We start from the raw sequence: 16,250 nt of genomic DNA on the forward strand, positions 1-16,250 counted from the left end.
TTTTATTATCTGAAAAATGTGTTATTCTGTTGCACTAGTTGAAAATTGCCCCTTTTCATCCCCTAATATTAAGAACATTTCTAAGTCAGTGTTTATTTCAGTACTTTATTCAAGAATGAGCATGATATAGAGGCTGCTGGCAGCCAGTCTTCTTGAATTTCTCATAGGCCTAAGTTTTTGCAGTGAAGTTTATTGTATAAAGGAAGAATTTAGGATGGATTAAGTATGCATTAATTCACCAGATATTATTTGAATACTTAATATGTGAAAGATATGGATCTAGGAGTAAAACAAAGTGCTTCACCTCAAGGTACTTATGTTTTACTGGGTAAGAGACAGTAAACGCCTAAACAAATAAAAGTATGATATCAGGTAGTTATAAGAGGTGTGAAGAACAGAGATGAATAAGGTGATAGTTGAGTAAAGACTATTATTTACCTAAGGTGGTCAGATATGGTCTATATGTGAAGGTGCTGATTGAACATAAACATGAAAAAAGTGAGTGGGCCATATAGAACATATGGAGAAAACATTTTCCAAATAATGAAACAGTAAACACAAAATACCCAAGACAGAAGGATGCTTGCTGTGTCTAAGAAACTGTGTGGAGACTGCTGTGCTGCACTAAAGTGAGCAAGGGAAGAAGAGAAGAAATGCTTGGGTGGTAAAAATAATGGCCCCATAGGTGTTTTAAAGACATTGGCTTTTCTCTGATGATGATCAACATAGCATACAGGGGCAAGGTGGACGAGGAGTTTACTAATGAGGCTGTCACAATAATCCAGGTTTGGAATAATGGTGGTTTAGACCAGAGTGTTAAGCAATAGTAACAATAAGCATTGGTTAGATTCTGGAGATAATTTGACAGTAAAAATTACAAGTGATCTAATGGATCAAATGTGTATATAAGATAAAGAGATGAGTGAATGATTACTCTGAAGTTTTTATCCATTGCAACTGGAAGAATAAAATTATAATTTAATGAAATGGGTAACAGTGGGCATATTTGGTTGACTAGTCCTCCCTCATATCTGATCCACCCAAATCTCAATATGTGACCTTATTTGGAAATACGGTCTTTGCAGATCCTTAAGATAAGGATTGCAATGAGATTATACTAGATACATAAGGGTGAACCAAAATCCAATGACAATGTTGTTATAAGTGACTAAGTACAAAGACACACAGGCAGCATGAAATGTGAAGGTGGAGGCAGAGATTACAGTGATGCATCTATAAGCCAAGGGTCACCAAAGATTGTTGGCAACCAACCAAAATGAGGAGAAAGTCATGGAGTGGATTTACCTTCAGAGCCTCTGGAAAGAACCAATCCTGTCAACACCTTCATTTCAGACTTCTAGCCTACAAAACTGTGAGAAAATAAATTTCTGTTGTTTTCAGCCGTCAAGTTCGTGCCGATTTCTTATGGCAGTCCTAATAAAAAGATCCAGATTAGAAGATGATAATTTATAATTATTATTTTTTCATGTAACGTGACCATGTTTAGTGAACACCAAAATACAGGGGAAGTCTATGGGTATCAGAGGATGGGGATATGATGTGGGCTGTAGTGGTTTGGGGCAGAGGGTGAGTGGTGACAGCACCTCTTTTCTCAGGACCTCTCAACAGTCTAGTGTGGACAGCAGAGGATGGCTGGTCCCATTTTGCAGTTGGGGAAAACTGAGTTCCAAATAGGTTCACTGGGTTGGCTAAGCCACACAGGTTCCTGGCTCTTCCGTTACACCACTGTAATGTGGCTCAGACATTTGACATTTGAGTAAATAGGTAGTATTTTGGGGTAGGTGATAATTTTTAATGATAAGTACGTATGAAATGAAAAACAGGAGATCTGTTCCTTGGAAAATAATAAGAAAAATATGGCATACACTTTGAGATAGTTTCAGTATTACACTATTATTGAAGAGTAGATTAGTGTATTGCTAACCAATTGTTTCATATTGTTAGTATCATTACATGTACCATATTCTTTCTGTGCTCATTTTGACAGATCAAATAATAGAATACAAGAAACAATGAAGTAAAAATTGTTGGGTAAAAATGAAGAGTTAAAGGGGAAAACAGACTTCATTGTTTTGCTTTTGGTGAAAAGGCTTTGTTCAATTCTGTACAATTATAATATATAAGAATTTGAAGCATTGGTATAACATGTACCATTGTCTACCAACTTATTTGCATCTGTAATTTTCAAAAATCATTATTATAATAAGAAATAATTTGCATTACATTTGAAAAGTGTAACTTCTATTTTTTATTAAGGCTTTATTATTAAAATCCATATGTTACTTTTATTGTGGAAGAATTACATTTACCCTCATTTGTTGCACTTAAGTAAAAGAGAACCAAATATAACAGACCCAAATAGGGAAGAGGCAAAATCTTTGTTGACACAAGTGCCTCTCTCAGGTAACATGCCCGACGCATTTATTCCGCTAAACCTCTTCAAATTCTATTATTTGTCTCCGTGATCACTGATAGACTCATATTGTTCTTGGGTTCATCCTCTGCCGTAGCCAAAAGACCCTTGAAGCAGAAAGTGGGCTATTGTAGGAATCGTTTATTTTTCTTTCAGACATCATTCTGTATGGACTGTTATCCCATTTTCTAGTTGTTTAGGGAAGTAGGGCAAATATATTATCAATGATTCCATCATATTGAAAGCAGAAATCTTGTGGTTTATTTTGTATAGTTTCTATTCTTAATAGGCTATTAAATTGATCTAATGATATTTTCACTTCTGATACAATATTTTTCAACTGCAGATGTTCTGTTGATTTTTTATATAATATACATATTTTCATTTAAATTCTTGATCATTTTATGATGTCTTTCAATGTTCTTGTATACTAAATGAAGATCTTTCTCATTTCCAGTTCTGTTTCTGTTGTTTGATTTTTGTCCTGAGTGGAGATGACATTTTCATGTTTTTTACATGTCTACTACTATTTAAAAGGATGCTGGCCATTGTAATGTTTTAAGTTTCTAATTTTTTTATGTATTTTAAAGAATGTTGAGTCTTTTTTTTTTTTTTTTTTTTGATTGCTGTGGTTTGGCTAGGCAAATAAGTTACTTGAGGAAATGTTTGATCATTTCAAGGATACACTAAAGTAACATCACTGCTGGTGTTTGTCAGGTTTTTCCATTGTAAAGGTACTCTTTTTTCCTCTTTTTGAAACTGTGTTCTTTAAAAGAAAGTCACCGTAGTCAGTTTGGCGACTTATGCTGCACTTTTTTGAAGGCAAACTATTAACATAAATTATTTAGAATACATTTATTTAGTGGGTTTGTATCTTTCCCACCACTTATTTATTTATATAAGAATTTATTTATGTCAGTGTGGCTTCATGAATATTTATTTTATACTCTTGGCTATAATCCAATACTACTTAATTTTTTTGGTTCTAAATTTTCCAGCTTTGGCCATTGGTAGTTCTTTCAACTCAGCTCCTAAAAAAGGTTCCTGTGATCTTTGACCTAACCTTTATGTGTGTATGTGTTTCTGTTATTTTTCACATTTATTTATTTATTTATTTATTTAATCTAATCCTTACTTTCTGGAACCAAAAGATACTTCAGGCCGATCTTATATATGTCTAGCCCAGTCCTAGAAGAACCTATTTCTCCAAGGATTCAGTGTTTATTTTATTGAAGAATAGCATTATAAACCAAGATCTGAGTGCTAAGTATATCATATTCATTTTTGCTCTAGATTTATTGTCTCATTCATAAAATTTATTTTAAGTACCTGTGTGCCAATTACAACATCTAGGTCATCTGTGTGTTTTTCATAGCGTGCCTTTTGTCAATTTTCTGCGTTGTCATTTCTCCTTTTTTTTCTTTATTCATATGATGCAGCAATGGAGGTGATGAATTGTATTGACTCTGGATTGTTTCTCTTCTTTTGATGAATAATATATTTTTTAATAACTTGTGAATTACTGGATAAGCCCCCTGATTTCTAGGTATTTGAATTCAGAAAATGTGAACACATTTGTATTTTGATGTTAACCTTAGCCGGAGTGTATTCTTCCTGTGAGGTGATATATACTCTTATAACATGTCTCTTCTAGGGTTTTAATGAAGTCCGTTTTGTTTACTAAACTCCTGTAATATGCAAGTCTCAAACCCCACATTCTGCCTTTCCAGCAGTATGCAGTTGCTGAAATTTTTGCATACATCCTTACGCTCCCATCATTGATTCCCACCACTTTCCTTCAAGTCACACTCTTTGCATTAACATTTAGAAATCAGCCTATTTGTAATTTAACTTATAAATAAAAAAATAGTACCAAATGTCACCAAACAAGCAAAATAGAATAAATTATTTAATTATTTTCCAGGCATAAGGCAATTAAAAGATTTCCATTCCACACTTTCATATATTTGAGTTATATGAGTGAATTAAAAAAAAAATTAAAATTATTTATAATTCTCAAATATAAAACACTCAATGGCAAATGCCAATCTCCTCTAAAATATTTAATTTAAGAAACTAATAAAAATCTAGAGAGATTAAAAGAGGAAAGTTTTGCCTTCAATAACTTCTGTCTATTTAAGTTGAAATTTATGTGAAAGATATTTTAAATTTTGCAAACTTTGAGGTTTGTGAGAATTGTTTTTGCATATCATTTGTTGAAAATATAATTGATATACTGCAATCACTAAGAAACAGATTAAATTATAAATAAGAAGGTAAATTTAACAAGATCATGGTAGGTGGCTGAGGGAATTGACACCCTGACATACCTGTTATGTAAACCATTAGTCCAATACATCTTGCTTTTAGTCCTATTTTAATTATTTCATGACTTAAGAAAGTTACTTTACCTTTCTACCCCTATTTCCCCCATGATTCCAATAATGACAATAATTGTTATTATGAGAATTAAGCAAGATTTTTTTTTTTTCCTTTGGAAGCCCTTAATCTACATCCAGACTTGTAGTACCTATCATTAGGATGATGAATATGGCAGTGATGATAATAATGATCACTCATCTACCCAATGGAATATTTCATATAATATTTTCATAGATTTTATACAAAAGGGAAGTGTTTGTATGTCATAAATGAAAAGGAGAAGCTATTCAATTATAATGTAGTAATATTTCAATTGATATAAAAGAGAAAAAAATATATAAATATATAAAACTGGAAAAAATTACAATGCAATGTTTATAATGGTTATCCTTGAACAGAAAGAGATATTTTCCCCCTAATTGTCTGTAATTTACCAAGTTTTAAAATAAATTGTACTATTTTAATGTAGGAAAAATAAATTTTCTTTTAAAAACATGGAAAATACGGAAAATGATATATCTGCATTGTTTAATCCTCTTCATCTTCAGATCTGTACATCTTTCCCCTTCCTTCTACTCCTTTATATCCATATCAATATTCATGTAATATATATATATATATATATATATATATATATATATATATATATATATATATATATATATATATATATATATATGTAATATATATATATATATATATATATATATATATATTAACAAAACGTAATCCTGAAATAGGAATTAAAATATCTAATTGCTTTAGCCTTTTTAATTATCTTGAAACTTTTCATTTTTTTCAGATAGTTTTTCATGAAGGAGTGACTGTATAAGTATTATTTTTAAATAGCTTGCACATTTGTTTGTTTACTTAGAATAAACTAACTCTTCCTACAAAATGATGAGGTATTTTACAGATAGTTTAAATCACAACCTGTTCTTAGAAAGAGAGAAAGAGAGTGAATAAATCAAGATGGAAAACATTAATTTGACTAAAAAGTGTAGATCAAGGAAAGGAATTCAATAAAGCAAATAAAATTTGAAATAATTTCTACACAAAGACACATGTGACACCCATGTTTTTTTGGCTGCTTTGACTCTATAGTATCTCTCTACCTGAGAAGCCCCCTCTCACACATCAGTATAAATCCTGCACATTTTTTACAGGGACCTTTATTTCTTCCTCTCTATGAGTAGTTTCTGAAATTATCAGTCATTTTGATCTCCCTTTTTTGAATGCTTATAGAACTTGAAACTGTACCAATCAATCTACCACCTGATTCCATGTTACCTTGTATTGTTCTTTAGTTTCTCGTATTGATTTTAAGTTGTTCTTTGAATGTCTGTTAAATTTAAGTGCCTTCAAGTGTCAGAAACAAAACAGGGACTTAAAAAATCCGCAGTGATTTCAGAAGAACAAAACAAGTTAAAGAATTAAAGAATGCTTTCAATCAACTGAGATTTTGGTGAACAGAATAACAATCAATTTACTGTACTATAATAACATTTTTGAGCCCAAGTCAAACCCTGAGTATCAAATGTAGGTAAGGCCTTAGGAAAGCAAAATAGTTTGTCTTTTTCTATATCTGACTATTCCTGTCCTACTTATTTCTTCAGAATTCCATGGAAGGCTGCCTTTTCTTGAAATGTTCCCTCTTAAATTGTCACTACACCTTCCTTTTCAAACCATCAAACTTGCAATTCCCTCACTAGAGACAGGTTATTTTAGATTCAAAGTAGAAAATAAACAAATGAAGTGGTTAAATTAATTTAGGTAATGTGACTGGTTGTTAGGTTGTATCATTCTAGTTGTGCATTTGTCTTCAATATGGTATATGAAGTGGTGTCACATCACAATATAGCCATCTCAACCATATGTATTCTCTCAGTACACTGTGCCCTGTTCTCACCCAGGTTTTTAAACTTTCTGCTGTTTATAATGCCTGGAATACTCTTTCCCTTCATTCCCTCCACAATGTTTTGGATCAATGTTTCTCTTGGTCTATTTCTGTGTGTGTGTAAAGAAATAGACCAAGAGCGATTTGTAGATGTATTCATATGATCTAAAACACACACACAAACACACACACACACACACATATATACATATATATGCACACATATATGTGTATATGTATATATACATATATATATTTTAGATCAAATGAATGAATCTATATATGTGTATGTATATATATATGTATATGTGTGTATATATATACATATATATGTATATATGTGTATATATGTATATATATGTATACACACACACACATATATATATATATATAGAGAGAGAGAGAGAGAGAGAGAGAGAGCCAAAATAAACATATGCACATTTTAAGGAAGGAAAAACTGTATTAAAATTCTAATACTCAATATATACTGATAACCAAAGATATGACTACAAGTCATATGTATACATTTTTGGCACTCCTGATATATATATGACTTATGTCTAATGTCTAATGTTTAAGGTCCCTTTTAATTCTAAAATTCTGTAATAGACTAGCTGCATTGAGGTGACTACTTTCTATGACCCAGGAGCTTACTATACAAGGCAGGTATTATTACATCTGTCATATGAGGAACCTAAAATTCAGAAAAGTAAATGATGTAACCTCAAACAGTCTATGAATTGATAGCTACGTTTTCACCAGGTTACATTGGATCCTTTTATCTTTCACTCCATTCAAATGTTTCATCTAATTAAATATATGCGTACTGTATTTCCTCAGTCTGATTGTAGATGTGTGTGTTTGTGTGTGTGTGTGTGTGTGTGTGTAGCAAAATAAATGAAAACCAGATTGAACTATAGCTAGTTCTGCTTCCCAGAAGGATGGCATAGGTATTAAAGTGGACAGACAACTAAATCTTCACAACTAAATCTCAGCTTTTTCTGCTGAGACTAGAAAGAAAGAAAGGATAACTGAAATATTAAAATCATTATCAATCACTGCTAATTCCTTCTCTTATAAGATGGAAGTTTGAGTTACGACCTTATTTTATGTGTGTATGGTTATTTTGTAAAGCAGTACAGATTAAATCAAGATTTTGCAAAGCAAAGATAGAACCCGGGGTTTGGAGTAGAAATGGGATTAATTTACTCTACATAATAATAAAAATAATAACTAAAAAATTGAATCTTCAGAGAACCTGAGGTTAGAAAAGAGAATGAGTAGTGTTAAGCAAATGAAAACACAAAATAATATGATTAGAATTTGAAAGTTGTGATCAGACCATATGGAAAGGTGAATAAAAGAATTTCAAGAACAGGCATGCACTATTAAAGTAGTGTTTGTGTGGGTTTAGGTCATTAAAAACCCCAGATAATCAGTGAAGCACACGACATGCTTAAGTGTCTTGTGGGAGCACTTGGGGAGAATCAAAGAAAGGGACCAGTTTCTATATCGTGGGTTATGATACAGGAGGAGAGAAAACGTGCAATGAAAATAAATTTGAAAAAAGCACAAACTTTTTTTTAAATAAGTTGTAAGGATAATTGAACTAGAGCTAAGTGACACTGTCTCAGAAGATGCCAAAGTGTAGAAGGGAGATGAGAAAGCATAACCAGTATGTGGAATCCTAAAATAACCATTAATGCAGGTCTAAGTTTTTGACTACTGTGTTTTTCGCAGATTCTTCTCTTTATTTGATCCCTACCATTTTTTGCTGGAATAAAATTAAGTAGACAAAATAAATTACACACAGACACACAAACACACCACACACACACACACACACACACACACACACACACACACACCTTAGTGGGAAGAAAATAAATCAAATGCTTTCATATGTTTGTGAATTTAACATTCATTTTGGAAGCTAGTCAAAAATTCACAACCCAAGGCCCCTGATTAAATTCTGATTAAGTAGATCTGGTCCGAGGTTAGGATTAAAAATTTGTGGTACAACGATCAACAGTCAGGTGGCAAGAAACATTAAAAAATAGTGCTTTCTTACAACAGTGAGAGACTAAGGTCCAACTAGAGTCATACCTGCATGGTTATTTTTCATAGTTATTTTTAAAATTATTACTTTCTGTTTAACTTATTAAATCTACTCATTCTCCATTATGTAATTGTATTATTAACAAATAATCGTGTTGACTCATGCTTCTCAGTTTTGAGGACTCTGTAGAGCTATAGTAATTTTGATTCTGAGTCTTAAATTATTTATACAATTTAGAATACTAATTTGTTGGTAATTTATTGTAATCTACAGAGAATGAATATAAAAATGTTTCTAAATATAGTATTTTTTCATTATTATCACCAGTATATTAAAATATAATGTATTTAGTTTATATTATACTAAATACTGCCTTAGCAACTTTATATATTTTATTATTTTCCACAAATCTTTTCCAGGAATCAGAATTTAAATCCATGCTCAGTTCTAAATTCACACATATTCTTTTTATATAGTTTTAAAATTCATTTTTAGACATGCATCAACCATTTATCTGATATTCACATATTTATGGTTTCTGTCATTTAATTATCAGATATTAAGGAGACTAGTTGGCATAAAAAGAGGATAAAATATCTATATACAGTTATAGGCTTCAGCATATGTATTGTGCCTTGGAAATATATTAAGTTGTACTAAAACTACGTGTAAGTAAGTCAATCTGTATACCAAATGTTCTGTGACCAATTATAAGAGATTCTAATATGGGAGTGTTTGGAGTATTTGAGTATTGAAATACTATAATACAGCATATATTTATTCTGTAACATACTCTGCTGTAAAATATAAAAACAGGATAACTGTACAGAAACCTGGAGACATTAACAGAGTTTATTGCTATGAAATAGGCAGATATATTGAGTTAATATTCTCAGACTTCTATTATTTGATTAAGTTGTTTTCAAAACAAATTTGAGAGTAAGATGAGAGTAAGGAGCACCATATGGAATTCTGTTCATAAAGGAAAACTGGAAAATCCACACATAGTGAGAAAGAAGGTAAATGCATCATAGAGATGGGGTGGGCTGAAGGACCAGATGGGCAAAGAAAGAGTACTGTTTCATTAGGTAGTTTGATAAGTGACATATTTATGCACTTGAGGAATGCACTTCTAGGTCTGGGACTCTACAATCTTTAAAGTACCCTAAATACATGTAATTATGTGATGGTATTGAAAATACATTTTACTTACAGAATTTATGGAAGACAATGCTAGTTCTAATCAAAATTTGGGTAAAGTATTTCCCAAATTTTAGTATTTCTGCAATAGCTCATATATATAATTTTTAAAAATAATGCTCTTGGTTTTGCATTTTAGAAAATGGGGTAAGTTTATGATTTTAATACAATTTAATAATTCACAACTAATTTAGAGAATGAAAATACCCAAGTATAAAAAGGAAAAGTTGTGCATAAGTCTTAGAACCACTACATAAAACTATTATTCTCCCTTTTGTGAGTGACAGAACTATAACTCTTACTATCAAAAGACTAATATTTAAAGACAGTTAGAGCTGAGAGCTAATAGAAAGCACTTCTGAGGTGACATGAAATCATAGCAGTACTTCCTTCAGTACGTGTTATATCCACAGTTAAAGAAACATTTTATGAAACCATCTGAAAATAGTTTAAAGATTTTAAAAATCACATCTGCAGTAAGCTGTGATGTTGAATTCATATATATGTCTGACATTAATAGGTATTATATCATTGAAATCAATTAAAAAATAAATGGTACATACATGCTGAACATTCACATACCAGTAAATATTTCTGATTTGCATGTTCCAGTAAGAGTTTAAAATTTACATAGGCTTTTTCCTTATTATATTGTTTTCCCCCAATGTTAAGTGTCAATTCTTAATAAGAATTTAAAATGGTAAAACCAACACAAGTTTAAATCATACTTGATATCAGAATATAGAAATGCTCCAGAATTGTTTGGTAAAAGGTAACATTAAATCCCATTATCTCCCCAGGGTTTAATTCCTAGAAGTCAGGCTCCTTTTTCATTTTTATCTCCAGTGATCACAGTATGCCTGATACATGTGGCACACATTAAAATATCAATGAGACAACATTTTAGAAACAAAGGAGCCCACAATTGACAGGGAGAAACATATGTAAACAAATAATTTTATAAAGTATGGTGAAAGCTAGGTAAAGATTTAAACAGTGTTATGAAGGGACAAAAGACGTAGCCATGTATTCCCAATTAAAAAATTTTTTTTAATTGTCTAAGAACATAGATCAGAGTGGTGGTTTTGTCTCCTGTGATACCATGGAGGTATTTTTGTGTGCATTTCAGGAGATGGTCAATTGAATGTATGACAAATGTAACATATTCGGATTATACATTTTGATTCAAGATAACAGAAAGGGAGAGTTGTTGCTCTATGTTTTAGAATAAGAAGAAACAAAAAAAAAAAAGGAAAGAAAATAAAAGAAACCATTCTTACTGGAATAACTACCTTTAATCATGTAATAGTATTGTCCTGAGTTTCAGGACAATTCTATAATGACTAGAGCTCATGGTGGTGGTGGCGGGGAGGGAGGGGGGTGGTTATCTTCTGTAGTCTTTCTTTCACCTATGGGACCATTTAGAAGTTTCCTGTTTTGTTCTGATATTTAGGAGGAGAAATATGTAAACATGTTCTCTGGGCTAAAAATAAGCTGAACAGGCCAGCTGCAATCTCAACCAGACCTCTCCTGTAATCCAAAGCCCCCAGTGGCCTTCACATGTAATAATACAGTTGCAAATCATGCTAAACTCACCTCTTTCCAAGGAGACGTTTTAAAACAACAGGAGAATGGCCAGCTAAACTGAAGAAACCTTTTTTAAAATTACTGACTTAATTTTTTTTCTTTTCAATACTATTCAATTCTCTATTTGTCCTGGCAAGTATTATCTCTCTTTCAGGGAAAGGAATTTTCCTTTTCTTACTTTAATATGACTTTTAATACATTTTAAAGCATTCTGCCTTTTGGATAAAATATATATGTGAACAGAGAGAGATAAAGATAGATAAAGATAGAGACTTTAAAGATGCTAAGAGTTTAAGAGAAGAAAGAAGCCTTCCACTTTTTTCTATTAATAGATACTATAGCAACAACTTGGTTATTTTCTAAAGCCATGGTATTTATGAGTGTATACAGTTTGATCTGGTCAAGATTATGTTGACTTTTGACTCTAGTAATGGTGGATGAACGGCTGGACACGTTATTGGGTGTGATAACTTGGTTAGTGAGCTGAAACTAACATCTTTGAATGTATCTTTCCTTCTCTTGAAGGAACCACTAGCTTCTTCATTCTGTACTTGCCTAGTTTCTTGTTGCTCCTCATTCCTCCCTCATTTAATATAGCTATTTGGTTATTTTCTCTATGATTCATTGACCATATTATGGCCTCACCTGGAGAAAAGAAAAGTTTGCTTGCTATGCATCACCCAAGTGGAAGAGGTATGATAAATAAAAATAAGTAAAATATTAAGTAAAAGTGTGATATCTCAACAAATTCTCATAAAGGCCCCATTTAGCAATAAGTATCTATCACCTACCTCTATGACCGTGGAGTTACGTCTCTTTGGAAAAATCTTCAGTCCGTGTCTATACATTTTAGGCTCTGTTTTCTTCATATATATAATCTTTTTTGACTGCCATCTTTCATGGGATAACCATATTTTGTCATCCAAGCAGGTATTGCTTTAAAAAACAAACAAAAAAAAGAACACAACTTGTCTACATTTTTAGGATTTTGAAATGGATATTGGAGACAGCCATATGTGCTCACTGTACCCTCTCTATTTCATTTGTTTAAATCTGCATATTAATCCTTTAAAATTATTTTAATATATTTTCTGGTCAAAAGATGACCCCTATAAAGAATAGATTCAATAATAAACAAGCTTAATTTCACTTTAAAATATATTATCAGCTTTATTTAAAACATTTTGTTTTTAAAAACCATAATACACTCTTTGCTGAGCTCATGATGTGTGTTTTTTCTTTTATAATATCGCAGAACCAACAATTGTTCTTCTTAAATGTAGTAGATTGTTTCTTCTCCACAAGAAGATATTAGTCATATCTACTTTGTTCTATTTATAAAGGACACTTTGAATTCTCATTATTTTATCCAAGGTGAAACTTACCTTCTTAATGTGGTATAATCTACAAAGAGACGTTTTATATCTTCCAGTCCATCATTCTGGACAGTGATGAAAGCATAAAACCCTGAGTTTAAGATTAATCCTGTAGGATACCAGTTGTTACATCGTTTTCCTCCATACTGACCCCTATTTATGGCTTTCTGATTACAGTTTAGTCAGTTGCCTACTGACATAATAGCTATATAATCTAAACTATATTTCCCGAGTACATTGATAAGGATATTAAGCTCAGTATACTATACACTAAGGACTCAAAAACCTTGCTAATGCTACATTAATGTTAGTGCATCACAGTGGTATTTATGAATACCCCAAATCCCTTGGAGTTATACTTGGCAGTAATTCAAGATTTAATAGTAAGGAAGTCACCAACCATCTGTCAGTACAGCTGGGTGAGGGTAAGAATTCATAACAATGGGAAAACAAATTTAAAGCACTGGGTGATCATTGAAGACATTTCAAGAAAAGGTTTGGTTATAATGTACCATTTTTTAAATCTAAACACTTGCTCTGCAATACTCAAAAATGTCCATTTTTGTCTGTTTCCAGTTAATGATCTCAGTGAATAATCCTGGAACATTGTTATTGTGACCAAATGTTTTGCTGTGCTTAACACTCAAAGATCAAAAGAGCAATCTTTATTTTCAATAGGCATTCCCATTATCTCACAAGTATCTATGAGTAAAGATTTCCTCATGTGTGTACATAGAGTAATAATTGAAACCCCAGTATAAAATTACCTCCCTTATTATCAATTTCCTGATTAAACGATTTAATACTGATTAAAATGATTGACAATCAAGGGTTAAGAAATAAGCTGTAAAATTTGCCAAATTTTCACAAGTAGATCTTCCATACCTTTACTCAAATTAAAACAAAATGAAACAAACAGAAAACTTACTTTGCAACCCTTTATTATGCATATGTTACAATTATTATAATTCCTAATTGTATCAGAGTACGCTATAGGAAATAGAAAATACTAGCAGAAAAAGATACAACAAAAAGAATTTGGTTCTTAAGAACCATCAGAAAGACAGGAATTGAATTTATCACTGAATATTAATGTCAAGAACACACCATCATGTCTGCAAGTTAAAGACCAGAATCTGCTGCCTTAGAAGTGCTCATGAATTATATTTTAGGTACCTACCTTCAGAAAAGAAAATTACAAAGAAAAAATATTATTTCTTTTTTTTTAAAGAATAATTAACATTCTGAATTGTCAGTAAGCACTTGACAAATATTTTGTGACAAGTTTAAGTTAATAAATATTAGTGAAATATGATGTTATATTTACTTATTAGGGACAGTAATACCCTAAGTCTATTTTAAGATAGTTGTGATGAAGCATACATTTTAAGTATATATTAAGGTAAGAAAATAAAATCTGTTAAATTTATTTTGGTATTTTATGTATTCATTTGCTTCATATTTTCTGTAGAGTGTGTTTATGAGAGATGCACATTTATTTCTGTGAGAGAGCTTGTTTTTAAATCTCCATTTGATTTTAATTATAACACTGATTTGAACTTAAACAGAATCATTAAAACACAATTTATTAAAAACATCTTTTTCACACTGATGGAATTCCTCCTTCTATGCTGAGAGCATCTTGAAGGTGGAATCTTTACAAAAGCAGGAATATTAAAAAGTAAGGGACAGATTAACTTATTGAAAGAAACTAGAACTGAAGACAATGATAAGACTAAGAAGTGAAGTGTGATTCAGTGTCACTCTCTATTCAGTGGAATAACATTGGGAACCATGGAACAAAGTATATCTCAGGGCAAGTCGCTGCAGTTACAGAGATGGAACATCCATCAGTACAAAAGCAGTAGGAGAAAGTCTACATATGGAAAGACAGGCTTGTCATTCAGAAACCCATGTGAGTTTCTGCTTTTGAGTTTCTTAACCAGTTGGAAAGATTTGGACATATGGGTAAAATACATTAGCAATCCATTCTCTGAGGGTTGAATAATATGATTATTTTTTTTTATTTGTTTGTTTAACTGAGATTTTTAAAGGTAAAATCTTTCAGAATATCTGAAAGCTTTAGAAAATATGTAAATTTAATTTGTTAGTATTGATTTTCTACAAGTGATTTAAAGCTTTCTGACCTTAAAAGATATGTGTATGAAATAGTTCTTCTATTCATGTGGCCATGAACTTGTAGGTGTTTCTATTTGAACATAAGTGGACTTGGTTATATTGAAAGTGTTTATGAATATTTTCTAATCCTTGCAGACATTCACTTTTCCCTACCCCAGCCAACCCTCACATACATACATCTCTCCCGCTATTTTTTAATATATATTTAATCTTATCTGTCAGTCCAGAATAATTAATAGCACTGAGTTCGCTAGACTGGGCAAGACTGTTAGAACAGTCATTTATTCCACAGACTAAAATATTATAAGACAATAATGCTGAAAACAATGTTATAGACAATTTAGTTGAGTTCCTTCATTTTAAACGTTAAGAAACTAAGATTTGCTTGTTACCCTTCTTAATTTTTCCATACTACACATTTTGATGCAGGTTACTTTTTGAGACCACTTATCAATGCTCTTGATATGAGGTTTATTTATGTAAAATACGAACAAAGAATAGTGACTTGGTGATATACCACTTATTGCTCATGGGTCACATTTTCCTGATTCCTTGTGTATCTTATAATCTTTTATTTTCTGTTTGACATTTTGAGTGATATATTTGAGGGAGTCTGGATTATGTTTTTGTCCCCCCCACCCTTTAATGGATAGTATGTTATATAATGGCAGGCATTTAAAATAACATTATTTTGATTTTCTCAGACTTGGTTTAATGCTTTGTTAGGGCTACTTTATTTCTGTTGTCTCCTTAGTGTTAGGGATGATTCTCATTCTAGAGTTTGATCTTTACTTTTAATATCTGATCTTTCTGGGCTCTCAACTAGAAGCCCTACAGGGCTCAGCATTATCTCCACTCTGGGTTGGGAGAAACTCCAACATATCCCAACACAGCACAATCTTAGAACTTTTGATAATCTCTAACTCCAACATTAGTTATTCTCTGCTAGGCCTGTGGCACCTTGCTCTTGGCATGTACAGCTAAGTCATTGCCAAGGACTTAAGGAGAACCCCCAAGCAAAGTTGTGGAGATGCCTCCCATGGTTCTCCCTTTTTTTCCTATTGGCACACTACACACATTCTAACTACTTCAGCAAGATTGCATGTTATCTTTGCCTCTTCAGCTCAGCAAGATCATGGCTCACTGCTTGAGTTCAACCTTCATAATCTATAGTAT

The sequence above is a fragment of the Rhinolophus sinicus genome, linkage group LG01 (assembly GCF_036562045.2).
Source record: "Rhinolophus sinicus isolate RSC01 linkage group LG01, ASM3656204v1, whole genome shotgun sequence".
In the NCBI taxonomy this organism is placed as follows: domain Eukaryota; kingdom Metazoa; phylum Chordata; class Mammalia; order Chiroptera; family Rhinolophidae; genus Rhinolophus; species Rhinolophus sinicus.